The sequence below is a fragment of the Triturus cristatus genome, chromosome 7, assembly GCF_964204655.1.
Source record: "Triturus cristatus chromosome 7, aTriCri1.1, whole genome shotgun sequence".
Classification (NCBI taxonomy): Eukaryota; Metazoa; Chordata; class Amphibia; order Caudata; family Salamandridae; genus Triturus; species Triturus cristatus.
Window position 1 is genome coordinate 293,139,805 of NC_140590.1, and position 14,044 is coordinate 293,153,848.

Here is a 14,044-nt window from a genome sequence, read left to right on the forward strand (position 1 = left end):
CACGAGTCCTCAGTGGGCCTGTCCGAGACCGAGGTGTATACCGTACGAAAATAGTCCGAGAAACACTGAACTATACCGTCGGGATCAGTGACAACCTCTCCCTCATCCGTCGACAACTCCGGCACCACGCGATTAACACGCTCTTTTTTTATCCAACCACGCCAGCAATTTCCCGGCCTTATCACCAACATCATACAATCGACCCTGCTGCTCTCTATTGAGGGTCTTGGCAGCGTTCGTCACCAGGTCCCTATATTCCAATTGCTTCAAGCTCAAATTATGCAGTGTGGCCGTTGCAACATCCTCTCCCAAGGCCACTTCTAAAGCCGCTATCTCGTCCTCTACTTGTGTCACCTCAGCGTCTCTCCGCCGCTTGGCGGCCACTACCAAGGAAAGGGCCTCCCCTCTCAATACCGTCTTAAAAGCTTCCCATAGGGACACCGCAGATTCAACTGAACCCTGATTTTCTTGAAAATAGTGGTCAACTGTCTTCATCAACGCACTGCGCATCTTGGGGTCACGAAAGTACCAGGGGTTAATGGGAGCCACCCTGCCCCCCACCACCCGGCCACTATCAAGACGGGCCCACACCGGTGAATGATCAGATATGCCCCGTGCCATGTGCCTAGCCTCAGGTACCAAAGAGGCGTGGGCAGCCAGAGTGAGCAAGTAATCAATCCGAGAGAGACTCCCGTGGGCCCCGGAAAGGAAGTTATATTGTCTCTGAGTGGGGTGCCGTAGCCTCCAACAATCTACCAGACCAAAAGTATCTATAAAGTCGGGAAGCCACTTCTGAGCACCCCCGATGTCTCTGGGCGGGTGCCTATCGAGCGTTCCAGAACCAACCGCATTGAAGTCTCCTCCCACCACTAGCATCCCTTCGGGGAGTTCCAACAAGGCCTTGCCCAGATCAGCAAACGTGGAGGCCTGCAGGGCTGGAGGGACATAAACAGAAACCAATACCAACGTTCTGCCCTCCCACCTCCCCGCCACAGCCACAAAGCGCCCCCTGTCATCAGCAATGGTGGAGTCAACCTCAAATGGTAGGGAAGCTCTGACGAGTATGCCCGCACCCCTGGAGCCCGTGGAGAACCCCGAGTGAGCAATGAATTTGTAACCCTTTCTGTTAAGTGCATAACACATATTCCCTATAAGATGGGTCTCCTGCAGGAGGACCACATCTGGCGAGGTCCGTTTCAAGAATTGCAGGACTATCCCCCGTTTAATACGATCCCCTAAGCCATTAACATTCCAGCTAATTATGTTTAAGCCCCTATCCCCCATCCCTGAACACAAAGAGACCCCCACCCCCCACAGAGAACCACAATCGGACAATACTGACAACCATTGCTACGCCTTGCAAGAAAAAAGAAACAACCCCCAACAACCCCCACACCCCGAATCCCCCCCCTCCCTGTACCCCTGCGTCAGCTTACTAAGCCCCCCCAACTTGCAGTGTGCCTGTCGCCCTATCAAAAAACAAATCTACGAAAAGTACCCCAAGGGAGGAAAGAGCTCCTATCTTCCCCCCGCCGCCCTCCCATTACTGCAGTAAGGTGCGAGTCACTGTTCGGAGCTGAGTCAAAAACCAGCCGACACCGGAGATATCACTTCTGGCCATCTCGATCTCCTTCCGCTCCATCCACGCTGTCCCGGCCAGGCTGTCGCCGTGGGAGGGCATCCAACCAGTCCCCTGCCATGTCCGGTGATTCGAAGAAGAAAGTCCGATCGTCATACACCACACGTAGCCTGGCGGGGAAAAGCATGGCATACTTCAGGTCCATCTCCCGAAGCCGCTGCTTCACCCCCAAAAAACTTTGCCTCTGTTTCTGCACCATCTGGGTGAAGTCAGGATAGAAGCTCACAGAGGCATTCTGAAAAGGCACCGGGCCTGTCACCCTCGATGCTTGCAGGATAGCGTCTCGATCCCGGAAATTAAAGATCCGGGCTACAATCGGCCGCGGGGGGGCTCCCACCTTAGGCCGTCCGCCAGGCACTCGGTGAGCCCGCTCCACCGCAAAAAACCTGCCGAGGCCCTTAGGCGCAAGATGATTCACCACCAAGTCCTCGACAAGTAAATCCACGGAGTGCTCCTCTGAAGTTTCCGGGACCCCAATAAGGCGCACATTGTTGCGCCGGGCCCGACCTTCAAAGTCTTCAAGCCGGCGGGCGGAGAGGTCATTCGCGGTTCGTAACTTACGAACCTCAGCCTGGAGTTCCGAGACATCGTCCGCGAGGCCAGTAGTCTTGAGGTCCAGGGACTTGACCTGCTCATTGGTTTTGCCCAGGTCCGCGCGAATCAAGTTGGCATCCACCAAAATTGTGTCCACCTTGTGCGCCAGGGCCTCAAACTGTCGCCCAATCGATGTTTGCATCCCATCTATCGCCCCCTTGATATCCTGCAATGATAACTCCGAGGCTGGGGGCGAATCGGCCTTCTGTGCGTCCAGCGACTGTCCCGATCCACCAGGTGACCCTTTCTGCTGGGCATAACGATCCATATTGTTGGATTGGGTATAGCCTCCCCGCCTGGTAGTCTTGGACTTCGACCTGTCTGCCTCCGATTTGGTCGACATCTCGAACTGCAGGACGATCAGTCGCAAATGGACGTCCCTCACTCAGCTAGAGGAAACAGGGTCAACTCGGACTTCAGCAGCCAGTCAGGACCGAGTGGAGGTCTTCCAGACAACAGCGGATCTGCATGAAGCGCTCCCAACCCAGCGCAAACAAAGGGGCGAGAAAGCGAAAGTGAAAGTGCAGCGGCATCGGTCCGTCAGTTCACACCTCCCTAGGCCGCTGTTGTTCAATTAGTGGCCGGGCATCCTGCCAACGCAAGCCCCTGGCATCCTTCGGAGGTAGGCCGCAATCTTCCGCCATGCACAACTTCGGTCCCCGGTGGGCGATCTCAGCCCGGACAACGTCAATCGCCCCAGCTGTGACTCATCTGCAGGATTCCGTGCATGAAAATCAGGATTTAGGACAGGATGATTGCCGGAGGGCGCGAGGGTAGCGGGAGCTCAAGGCTCACGCGGCCATCTTGGTCAAGCGCTAGGCTCCTCCGCTCATTAGTTTTTTGGTCAGACATGGTGGAGGTGGAGGTGATAACAGAAAGCGATCTGCTGCAAGGTCTCAAGAGTTCTCAAAGTGCTCACCTAGTTGGGTCTGCTGAATAACATTAATTTAAGGGTGAAGCATGTCCCAGGGTACTCAATAATGGTGCTGATGCATCGTTTTGCCTATAATTGCAGGAGTTTAGACCACACCATTCGGAGTCAGCAGCGCTCCCTACACTGTTCCCAGATCATCTTTGGAGGCTTGGTGCCCCATTCTACCTGACCATGTGACAGCCAACTTAGGTGCTACGTCAAGGAGAGCCTATGAGGGGACATTCAACTGGTATCTGAATTTTTTAAGCCAGAAGGGCGAGAGGGTCATCTTTGAGCAAGCCTCCTGAGTAGCGATCCTGGCTAAACTAAAAGGGACAGGACGGTCAGCGGCTTATGCAAGGATGCATTTGGTAGCCCTCTCTTTCTTTGCAAAGTTGGGTGGGCACAGGGACTGGTCCTCTTCATTTCCCATCAAAAAAGCCCTAATGGGCTGGCAGAGGAAGGAGGGAAGACGGAAAGACATGAGAAGGCCAATTGACGTGCAGAGAATGGTTTATAAGTTGCCCGAGGTCTGCCATTCACAGTTTGAGGCCCAGCTGTTTAAGGTGGCCTTTTGCCCAGCCTTTTATGGAGTTTTCATAGTAGGGTAACTGGTGGTGCAGTCGAAGAGGGACATTCACAGGGGCATTCATCTGGAGCAATTCAGTTAGCCTGGGAGGTTTTTTGCCAGTAACCTTACTATCTTCCAAAACTGGCCATTTGGGCAGGGGGGGGGGGCATATAGTTCTGCAAAGGACCCCGGGCTCCCACTGTTGCTTGGTCCATTCTCTGGTAGATTATCTTGAGTTGTGCCCATGGGTTACAGCCACAGCGCTGTTCCTCCATGCCGATGGGTCCACTCTCTCCAGATATCAGTTTTTTAGGGTTTTGAAGACTGCAGAATCAGCAACCAGAAGCAACCCATCTCTTTTCAACTCGCTCTCATTCCACATAGGGGCAGACACTTACACGGCAGGGGTGGGTCTGGACATACAGCAAGTGCAAAGGATTGGGAGATGACTTCTAATATTGCTTCTCTTCCTCCCTCTGTACATTCAGGTGCTATGCTCACTAGAGAAGTGCAGGTTTTCGCCCGCTCAATCATCCGGAGGGCTCGAGTGGCATACTAGTCTGGTAATTTTGCAGAACGTACTAAGGAGGCTGGTTTCAAAATGAGGTGGTTTGGTCAAAGGGGGCTCAAGGTAAAGGGCCTAAGGGCAGCGGTGGAGAACCTAGTTCCAAGGGTGCTTTTGCCTCCGGTTCAGGTGAATTTGCATCTGAGAGTTAATGATTTTGCATAAATGGGAAATAGAGTCTTGTTTGAGGCCATCGTTGTAGAAGTTACGTGGCTCGCCAAACGTTTTCCAGAAGCCTTCATTGTGTGGTCTCATATAATTCCCTGGCGGTCCTGATGCAGAAGACATTCTGTGCGGGGACTAAATGAGTCTGCCAAGCGCCTGAACAAACGACTCTCTAAGTTGCTGAAATCGTCTATTCTGATGGATACTTCTGCCTGTGGATTCCTCACCTTATGAATATCCCCTGCGCCAGCATTCCGCGGGAAATTCTTTCCTAGCTCTCCCACGTCGACGAGGACGTCACAATAGCACGGCTCTGCTCGCAACCCCGTATGACGTCATGGGAGTCATAAGAGGACCTCGTTGGCGTGCTGACGTCAGTTCCCTTTTTTCCGCGCCATTGACGCTTAACGGTTTTTCTTAGGGCTCACCATTTTCTTAGAGTAAACCTTTATATCTCTTGTTTGTTTCCTGATGGCTACTTCCAGGAAGACCGGATTTAAACCCTGCAGGGAGTGTGGTGGGCATATGTCAATCACGGACCCGCATGAAGATTGCCTCTGGTGTTTATGTTCGGACCATGATGTCGAGGAGTGTCAAAGCTGCAGGAAGATGAATCGTAAGGCCATTAAGGAGCGTGAGACTAAGTTGTTCATGGCCAAAGCCAAGAAGGAGAAGAGAGGTCGTAAGAGAGTGAAGTCTTCGTCGTCCCATACATCGAAGTTGAGGAAGCATAAGAAGTCCAAGAGGAGACATGGCTCTCGACACCGTTCTTCGAAGACCAGGGCCTCAAGGTCAAGGTCGTCGACTCCAGCTGAACGGCTTCGAAGGAAGGACTTCGTTTCACCTTCTCCTCCTCAGGTGACGCCGGTTGCATCTCCAGCTCCGGAGTCGCCGGCTTCTAAGGGTTCTTCGCAACATGAAGACTCACCAGCTCCAGCGATGTCTCTGGTGCCTAGGGAGTTGTCTCCAGGCCGAGTGTCCTCTCCGGTGCGGGCACCCTCCATGGCTCCGCAGCCTCTAGCTCGACCTCGGGAAGGTACGGATCCATATCCTGCTTTTCCTGCTCCTGGATCAGACTCTTCGCATTTCCTTAATGCGATGTTTGGCATGTTTGCCAGGACCTCTGCTCCATCCGGAGCGCCTTCGGGCCCCGGGGGTCCTTTGGCCTATAACTTGGGTGTTCCTCAATTTTATCCCCAGGCACCTTTTATGCCGTTCTTGCCGTCGACTCCGGCTTGGCATTTCCCGACGTCGATGTCTTACACTTCGGCTTCACGGACCCTTTGGCTGTTGATTCGGCACCGCCTCGAGTTCGATCAGCATCGAGGTTTGAGGTCGATGCTCCTCCGTCGACGCCGTTGATGGCTTCACCGACGTCGCATGTGGTGCCGCCGATGCCGATTCCTGAGCAGCGCTCTAGGAGAGAGGCACCGAGGATCCTTGAAGAGGAGGAGTATGCACAGAATCAGGAGGAAGGGAAGTTTGTTGATTCAATGGATGAGTTTGAGGGCCTCCGTGAGGCAAGTAGATTGGATACTTCTCCTGAGGTTAATCTCCCATCTGCTACTGCTGGTGTTGTGCAAGACATTGCTCCTTATCACGTGGTTATAAGGAAGGCGGCTGATTTGCTTGGTTTACAGCTTCCCTCGGCTGAAGTGAAATCTAACATTCTTACAGAAGTTCTTAATACTTCTTCATCTTCTACTGAACCGATGCTTCCGTTTACGGATGCTTTGACAGAGCCAATATTGGAGGTGTGGCAGAAGCCTTTGTCTGCTCCTGCTGTTTCTCGCTCCATTGCTAGGAGGTACAGGCCTACTCCTGGTGATCTGACTTTTTTATCCTCTCATCCTATGCCGGAAAGTCTTGTTGTCCAGGCTTCTTGTTCAAAGCAGTCTTCTGGTTCTTTCCCTACCATTCTCGGTGATAGAGATTCTAAGAAGATGGAGCAGGCGGCGAAGAAGGTGTTCTGTTCTTCGAGTATGGCTCTTAAATCCACTAATGCTACCTGTCTTCTCGGAAGATATATTCATGCTTTAATGGACTCAGTCATGCAGCTAGCTCCTAAGTTGCCTGAGGAGGATCGGGCTAATTTCATGGAAGTCCTTTCTGATTCGCAGGTTGCTGCACGTCAGGTGATTCAATCAGGCCTGGACACTGCTGACTCTGTGGCTCGTGTGATGGGATCTTCTGTGGCTGCAAGGAGGCAGGCTTGGCTTCGTTCGTCTGGCTTCTCACCTGATGTTCAGGCGACTTTGCTGGATTTGCCCTTTGATGGGTCAAAGCTCTTTGGATCAAAGGCGGACTCAGCCTTAGAGCGTTTTAAGGACAGCCGGGCTACTGCAAGGTCTCTAGGCCTCCAGGTGCAGTCCAGAGGGTACGGCTATAAGCGGTATCGTGGATTCGGGAGATCAGCTTCCTTTCGTGGCCGTCAGCAATCTCAACAGGGCCAACAACAGCAGAATCCCTTGTACAAGTCTTACAGAGGGAGGAATAAAAGAGGACTCAGGGGTGCAGCTTGACAACAATCCTCCTCTTCCTCTACTTCCCCTCCCGCCACCGTTGGTACATCAGGAAAGCAGTTCTAGATCCCCCATCTTAGAACATGTTGGTCCGGTAGGGGGTCGAGTGTCCCATTTTCTACAAGAGTGGAGACTGATCCCGTCAGATCGTTGGGTCTTGAATCTTGTAGAGAATGGGTACGCCCTCCCTTTTTTGGATTTTCCTCCTCCTTACCCTCCTCGCCAGGGTTGGTGCTCAGAGGACCACTTACTGGTTTTACAGCAGGAGGTTCTTACCTTGCTTCAGAAAGGTGAGATAGAGGTGGTTCCGGAGCAGGAAAGGGGTCAGGGTTGCTACTCCCGGTATTTCCTGATCCCCAAAAAGGACGGTCGCTTAAGACCGATCCTGGACCTCAGGGTTTTGAACCTTTACCTCAGACAGGAGAAGTTCAAAATGTTGACCTTGGCTCAGGTTCTCCTTGCGCTGCAACAGGGAGACTGGATGGTGTCCATCGATCTACAGGATGCGTATTTTCATCTTCCCATCCTGAGGTCGCATCGGAAGTATCTCCGGTTCACGGTAGGGTCGCAACGTTAGCAGTTTGCGGTTCTTCCGTTCGGTCTTACTTCCGTACCTCAAGTCTTTGCAAAGGTGATGGTGGTGGTAGCGGCTCATCTCAGAAGGTATGGGGTTCCTGTTTTTCCCTACCTGGACGATTGGCTGTTGAAAGAGTTGGTTTCGCGCCACTTACAGGTAACAGCTCATCTGTTGTTCAATTTGTGTTTTTCGACAAATGTACCCAAATCTCACCTGGTGCCTTCGCAGCGCAGCCTGTTCATAGGGGCAATACTGGACACTTCTGTATGTCGAGCATACCCGCCTCCGCAGTGGATTCTCAACATACAGGAAATGATTCCTTTATTTCACGATGGAGCGGTTGTTCCAGTCCTGAAGGTTCTTCGCCTGCTCGGTCTGTTCGCTTCCTGCATTCTGTTGGTCAACCATGCACGCTGGCACATGAGGGCACTCCAGTGGTGCCTCTGCAGGCAGTGGTATCAGCACAATGGAGATCTCGGGGAGAAAGTCAAGATCTCCAGAGAAACTGCAGCGGAGCTGATTTGGTGGAGTGTGCAGGGCAACCTGTCTCAAGGAAAGCCCTTTCAGCCTCCTCCACCGGTGGCCTCAGTGATCACAGATGCCTCCACTCTAGGGTGGGGTGCTCATCTGGGGGATCTGGAGGTCAAAGGTCTTTGGTCTCCAGAGGAAAGGTTGCTTCATATCAACCTGCTGGAATTGCGGGCGATTCGTTTGGCATTAAAGGCCTTCCTCCCTTCCCTTCGCGGTCAGTCGGTTCGGGTCCTGACGGACAACACTACCGCGATGTGGTATATCAACAAACAGGGAGGTGTAGGGTCATTTCGTCTCTGTCGAGAGGCTCTGCGACTCTAGTCCTGGGCTCAGAACCATCGGATTTGTGTGTTTGCAAATCATCTGGCTGGTGTGCTCAATGTTCGTGCGGACAGTCTCAGGCGTTTGTCAGCCGATCACGAGTGGCGGCTTCATCCGGAGGTGGTCCGTCGCATCTTTCAGATGTGGGTGTCTCCTCGGTTGGACCTGTGTGCTTTAACGAGAACGCGCACTGCCCGTTGTTCTGCAGTCTCCAGTATCCGATGCAGGGAGCGCTGGGGGACGCGTTTCAATTGGATTGGAGCTCACAACTCCTTTATGTGTTTCCTCCCATACCCTTGATTCCTCGGGTTCTGAGGAAGGTTCGCCAAGACCGGGCCCAAGTTATATTGATCGCCCTGGATTGGCCAAGAAGGGTGTGGTACACAGATCTACTTCACCTCTCATCGCACCCTCCGCTCCGTCTCCCTCTCAGGGCAGACCTCCTCTCGCAGGGGCAGGTTCTACACCCCCACCTCCAGAGTCTGCACCTTCATGCCTGGAGATTGAACGGGGCAACCTGAGTTCCTTCTCTCTCCCGCCGGATATAGTGGATGTTATTTTATCATCCAGGCGACACTCCACTAAGTCTGTTTACTCTTCTAGATGGTCCAGATTTGTTAGGTGGTGTGGAGAGAGAGACATTGACCCTTTGAAGGCACGTTTGTCTAATATTCTGGAGTTTTCACTTTCTATGGCACAGCAAGGTTGTACTGTAGCTACTGCTAAGGGCTATTTGTCGACCTTGTCGGCTTTTCTATGTTTGCCAGGCCAGCCGTCTTTATTTAAGTTCCCCATTGTCACGAGTTTCATTAAGGGCCTTACAAATAAATTCCCTCCCACTCTGTTCATTATACCTCAGTGGGACTTGAATCTGGTTCTTACCTTTTTAATGGGTTCTCCGTTTGAGCCTCTTCATACTTGCTCGTTGAGGCTTCTTTCTTTTTAAACGATTTTCTTGATTGCCATTACCTTGGCTAGGAGGGTAAGTGAGCTTCAGGCTCTTAGTTCGAACCCTCCCTTTTTGACCATTCATGCGGATAAGTTGGTCTTAAGGACCAGAGCTGCTTTCCTTCCCAAGGTGGTTACCGCTTTTCATTTGGGAAAATCCATTACTTTACCTACCTTCTATCCTATCTCTCACCCTAATAGAGCTGTCAGCTTTACTTGGTTCGGACAAGAGATCTGAGGCTGGACGATCAGCTCTTCGTGGGCTATGTTGGGAAGATGAAGGGCAAGGCTGTGCACAAGAGGACTCTGTCCAGGTTGATTATCTTGTGCATCAAGATTTGTTACGCCTTGGCCAAGACGGACCCTCCTGAAGGTATCCGAGCTCATTCTACTAGAGCTAAGTCTACTTCTTCTGCTTTGGCTAGAGGTGTTCCTGTTGTTGACATTTGTAAGGCAGCAACTTGGGCCTTCCTTCACACCTTTGCGAAGCATTACTGCTTGGACTCTGAGGTTAGGAGGGATGGCCATTTTGCTCGTTCTGTTTTGCAAGATTTTTTGGTCTAGTCAGGTGGACACCCTCCTCCAAGATGTGTACGGCTTTGGGAATCTATTCATAAGGTGAGGAATCCACAGGCAGAAGTATCGATCAGAAGAACAAGTTACTTACCTTCTGTAATGCTTTTTCTGGTGGATACAGTATCTGCCTGTGGATTCCTCACTGTCCCGCCCGCCTCCCCGTTGTCCACCTGTTTCTACAAAAAAATATTTTAATCTTAATATGTCTTAATCATGTTGATATTTTATTAATGAGAAATGCTTATTCTGTTGTTATTTCTCTATGTCTTTATTGATTATGCATTTGCGAATTTATATATATGTATATATTTGGTATGCTATGTTTGCATTGGAAAATGTGTTGGTCCACCCGTTTGCCTCGTTGGCACAGAAAAAATGGGTGGAACTGACGTCAGCACGCCAACAAGGTCCTCTTATGGCGTAATACGGTGTCGCGTGCGGAGCCGTGCTATTATGACATCCTCGTAGACGTGGGAGAGCTAGGAAAGAATTTCCCGTGGAATGCTGGCGCAGGGGGTATTCATAAGGTGAGGAATCCAAAGGCAGATACTGTATCCACCAGAAAAAGCGTTACTGAAGTTAAGTAACTTGTTCGTTTCGACTATATCCCTCATGGCTGCATTGGTGGAGATAGGTTTTTTTCTCCCAGATGGTGTGCATTTATCTCCTGAGGGCAATGTCATGTTTCTGGGTAACCTGTTCGCTTTCGCGTGTCAATTTGTCTCTCAGGGGGTGGGGGTCCAGATGGTTGGTCAACCATGCTGGCCTGTGGCAGGGCGAGTTCATGGTTGGCAGGAATTTTCAGTTCACCCTTGCAAGTCACACTAATTAATACACTCATGACAACTTTGTCTGTGGGACCTCAAAGGGGTGTGTGCTTGCAGCATTCGGTAGAGAAGTTGGCAGTGGAGGAGTTGGGATGGTTTATTCCACAGCTCTATCTTAGCTCAACACATGCATGGTGGGACTTTGGGACACTTTGGGACACTGGCCCTTTGGGGGTTGGTGAGTGCAGTCAATATTAAATCGCTGTAGCCTTCTGTGACCCGACCTTTTTGATGGCCAGTTCAGTTGTACTTGAAGTAATTTAGTACTGATGCAAATTTTTCTTTATGGTTTTTAAAGTATTCACTTTGAATAATTGCTGTAAAATGTTCATCAACATGCACTGGGGGTGCAAAGACTATTGTAGAAAGTTTTTTAATTTAAATTGCAGTTTACTATTAAGCATGTATTCTTCACAAAGCGTCCCTCAGTTTGTGAATTTGGGTGAGTTTTTCTAGTGAATGTTATCATTAACAGTTAAAAATCAGTTAGGGACTAACCACAATGTCGATCGGAAAGCCTCCGACCGAAATTGTAGGTTTAAAGTCCAAGTGCGTATTATAATTACGGCGGTCAATGGCTCAAGGAGCCCGTCGGTCAGTCGAAAGGTCTCATAATCCATAAGGACGGCGTTTCCGCCGTCGGGATTATGATAGCACTTTCAGACAGCAGTTCCATGTCGGCCTTTCTGGCATGGCACTACTGTCGGAAAGTGTCTTTGGGGGCGCCTAGCTGGGCCACCATCCCTCCGTGGCCTCTGCATACTGCCCTGGAGAGGACTTATGGTGCCCCCCTCAACATCCCTGCACCATGTGGCATACACCATGATGTGCCTGCTACATGGTGCGGGGATGTTTGGACACATCTATTTCTCTATGGGAGCCTATGCTGCGGGCATTTTTGTGCCCGCCGCACAAGCTCCCATAGAAAAATTGATGTTTCCGACCGTACTGTCCTCCTGACTACGTAATCAGGTCCTTAGTATTTATTATGGGCTGGTTTTATTTTTTCCCTCCACTACTGTTAAAGCTCTTATGATTTCAGGGGAAGTTTGTATATGCTTGTCTTATAGCAAACCTGACAAGAGAGGTATTTTATTTTCGTCAACTTTTCTATGTATGGCGTATATTTGGGTGAATGGATGGGTCATGTTTTAAAAGTATCACCCATCATCCAGACTTTGCTTCTCTTGAGTGTTAGTAGGTTTATGGTGGTTAAAAACATTAACCCCTTCCCCACTCATGACGGAACCACTCCGTCATGAGCCACGGTCGCCGTGTGCTCATGACGGAGTGGTTCCGTCATGCTGCGGCCGCTGGCGGCCGCGCCGCCCACGCGGCGCTAATTCCCCGCCTGTGCGGGCGATTAGCGCAGTGGGCGGAGTCATGACGGAACCACTCCGTCATGAGCACAGCTCAACCGCGGCTCATGACGGAGTGGTTCCGTCATGAGCACCGCGCCACCGCGCTGCCCCCAACCCCCCCCCCCCAGTGCTGCGGCGGAATTCCCGCCGCAGCGAAAGGGTTAAGAAGTGTTTCGTTTAGTATTTTTCATTGTAGGTATATTTTTATTATCATTATTGGTGTTAGTATTTTTATTATAATAGTAATATTATTAATTTAGACAGTTGTTTTCAGATGCGCTTTTCTGATATTTAGACTTTATCTTGTGATGCAAATCAAGATTTTATTCACTCGTTTGCCTTTTATGCTAGATTTCTCACTCATGTTTCCTTGTTCCCTTGTCTTTCAAGTTAATTTAACATGTTAATGAAAGAATGTTGTTTAGGAAAATCTATTTTCCTTAATATTGTCCCTGTTAAAAAAAATTGTAATTTTGCAAGTATGTTAAAGGACTTTTTTATTCGTTTACTTTATTTACGGTTGCTATTTCTGAAAGAGATCATTATTCTAACAATAAATTAAAAAAAAAAAAACATTTTAACTCTGTTTTTATTTACTTTTAGGTTACATGTACATGAAAGGCAATGTACTCCTGTGATTAACTATGCATCAGATCACATATCAACAATGGAAACACATATCTGGTACATGAAGTTAGAGCGTTCCAATGGTCCATAGGATGGTCTTTGCACCAGGATGCGGGCGAGTCCCGTGATTGGCTCGTTGCATGGACATAACAGGCTGCAGTGCAGTGAGAGCATAGTTATATTGGTCCAACGCATAAAGTCTTTCAAATGAATCGGTGCGGACTGCTGAACAGACGTCAAGTAAGTAAAACAGTCAAAACCCAGCAACCTCAACATAGACCGGTACTGATATGGATATACCCACCCCCCTTCCGTTCCCCCTCCACAATCCACTGTACAGGAGTCTGGCTGTTGCTCCCCAATCATGGCGCTAGCTGCGTTCACCCGTGGTGCCTGTTCAGCTTTCTTCATGCATGGAACACTACGGCTGCACACTGGCTTGACGCCCACCTCCCACCCTGGGTGTGGACCCCTCGGGTTGTCCCCCTGAGCGTGCCTCTCCGGTTCGCTGAAGTGCCTGGAGCAATCCCTCCCACTGTGTAGCTATGGGCACCTTCCGCGACCCCAGTGTCTCTTCCCGGCGGATAGCGGTTCCCTCTGCTCAGGCCCACGCGGAGAGCGAGCACCTCCATGCCTGTGGATGTGGTGGGTCCTGCGCTTTCCACCTCTTGGTCAGAAGTCGCTTAGCGACCGCGAGTCCCAGGTCAAGAAACCGGGATGTTACTTTGGTGGCCGGGGTTCTACGGAAGTGGTGCAGCAGGTAAACAGTCCAGTCAAAGGGTATGTCACGACCTGTGCTTACGCGCAGTGACTCGCTAATTGTGTGCCAGTATGTGTGTAGTCTGTGGCAACACCACAGCATGTGGACCAGATCGGCCTGTGGCTCAGAGCATCTAGGGCACACCGCGTCTGTGCGGTGAAAATACCTGTTGAGCGCCTCAGGTGTGAGGTATGCCCTATGCACAACGAACAACTGTATTTGTCGGAGTCTCATATTTCTGGGTATGCGTACTGGACTTTTCATTACCTGTTCCCACTCCTTGTCCGATAACTGTTTCCCCAGGTCAAGTTCCCATTTGCGTTGGGGAGGTTCGAGGGTGATCGCTGAGTGTGTGCGTAGTGACGCTGCAAACCAACGGACCAGATGCCTGCCTCGCCCCATAACATGGAGATACTGTATGGTTAGGTGCTGACTGGGCTCTATGAACATGTCTCCCCATTTAGCGGTCAGGGTCGTGATTAATGAGCGGTGGGTTAAGAATTGCCCCGGTGGTAATCCCCAGTCTTCGACCAGGGAGTCGTACGGG

The 14,044-nt window shown here is 50.7% G+C and overlaps 1 protein-coding gene across 1 annotated transcript in view; it reads left to right on the plus strand.

Moving 5' to 3' along the window:
- Window positions 1-14,044, plus strand: part of SLC17A7 (solute carrier family 17 member 7) — a 768,585-nt gene that overhangs the window by 207,015 nt on the left and 547,526 nt on the right. Inside the window, exon 3 of the mRNA XM_085616330.1 lies at window positions 12,714-12,977. The gene's annotated coding sequence lies outside the window, so the exon portion shown is untranslated. The remainder of the gene's footprint in view (window positions 1-12,713; window positions 12,978-14,044) is intronic.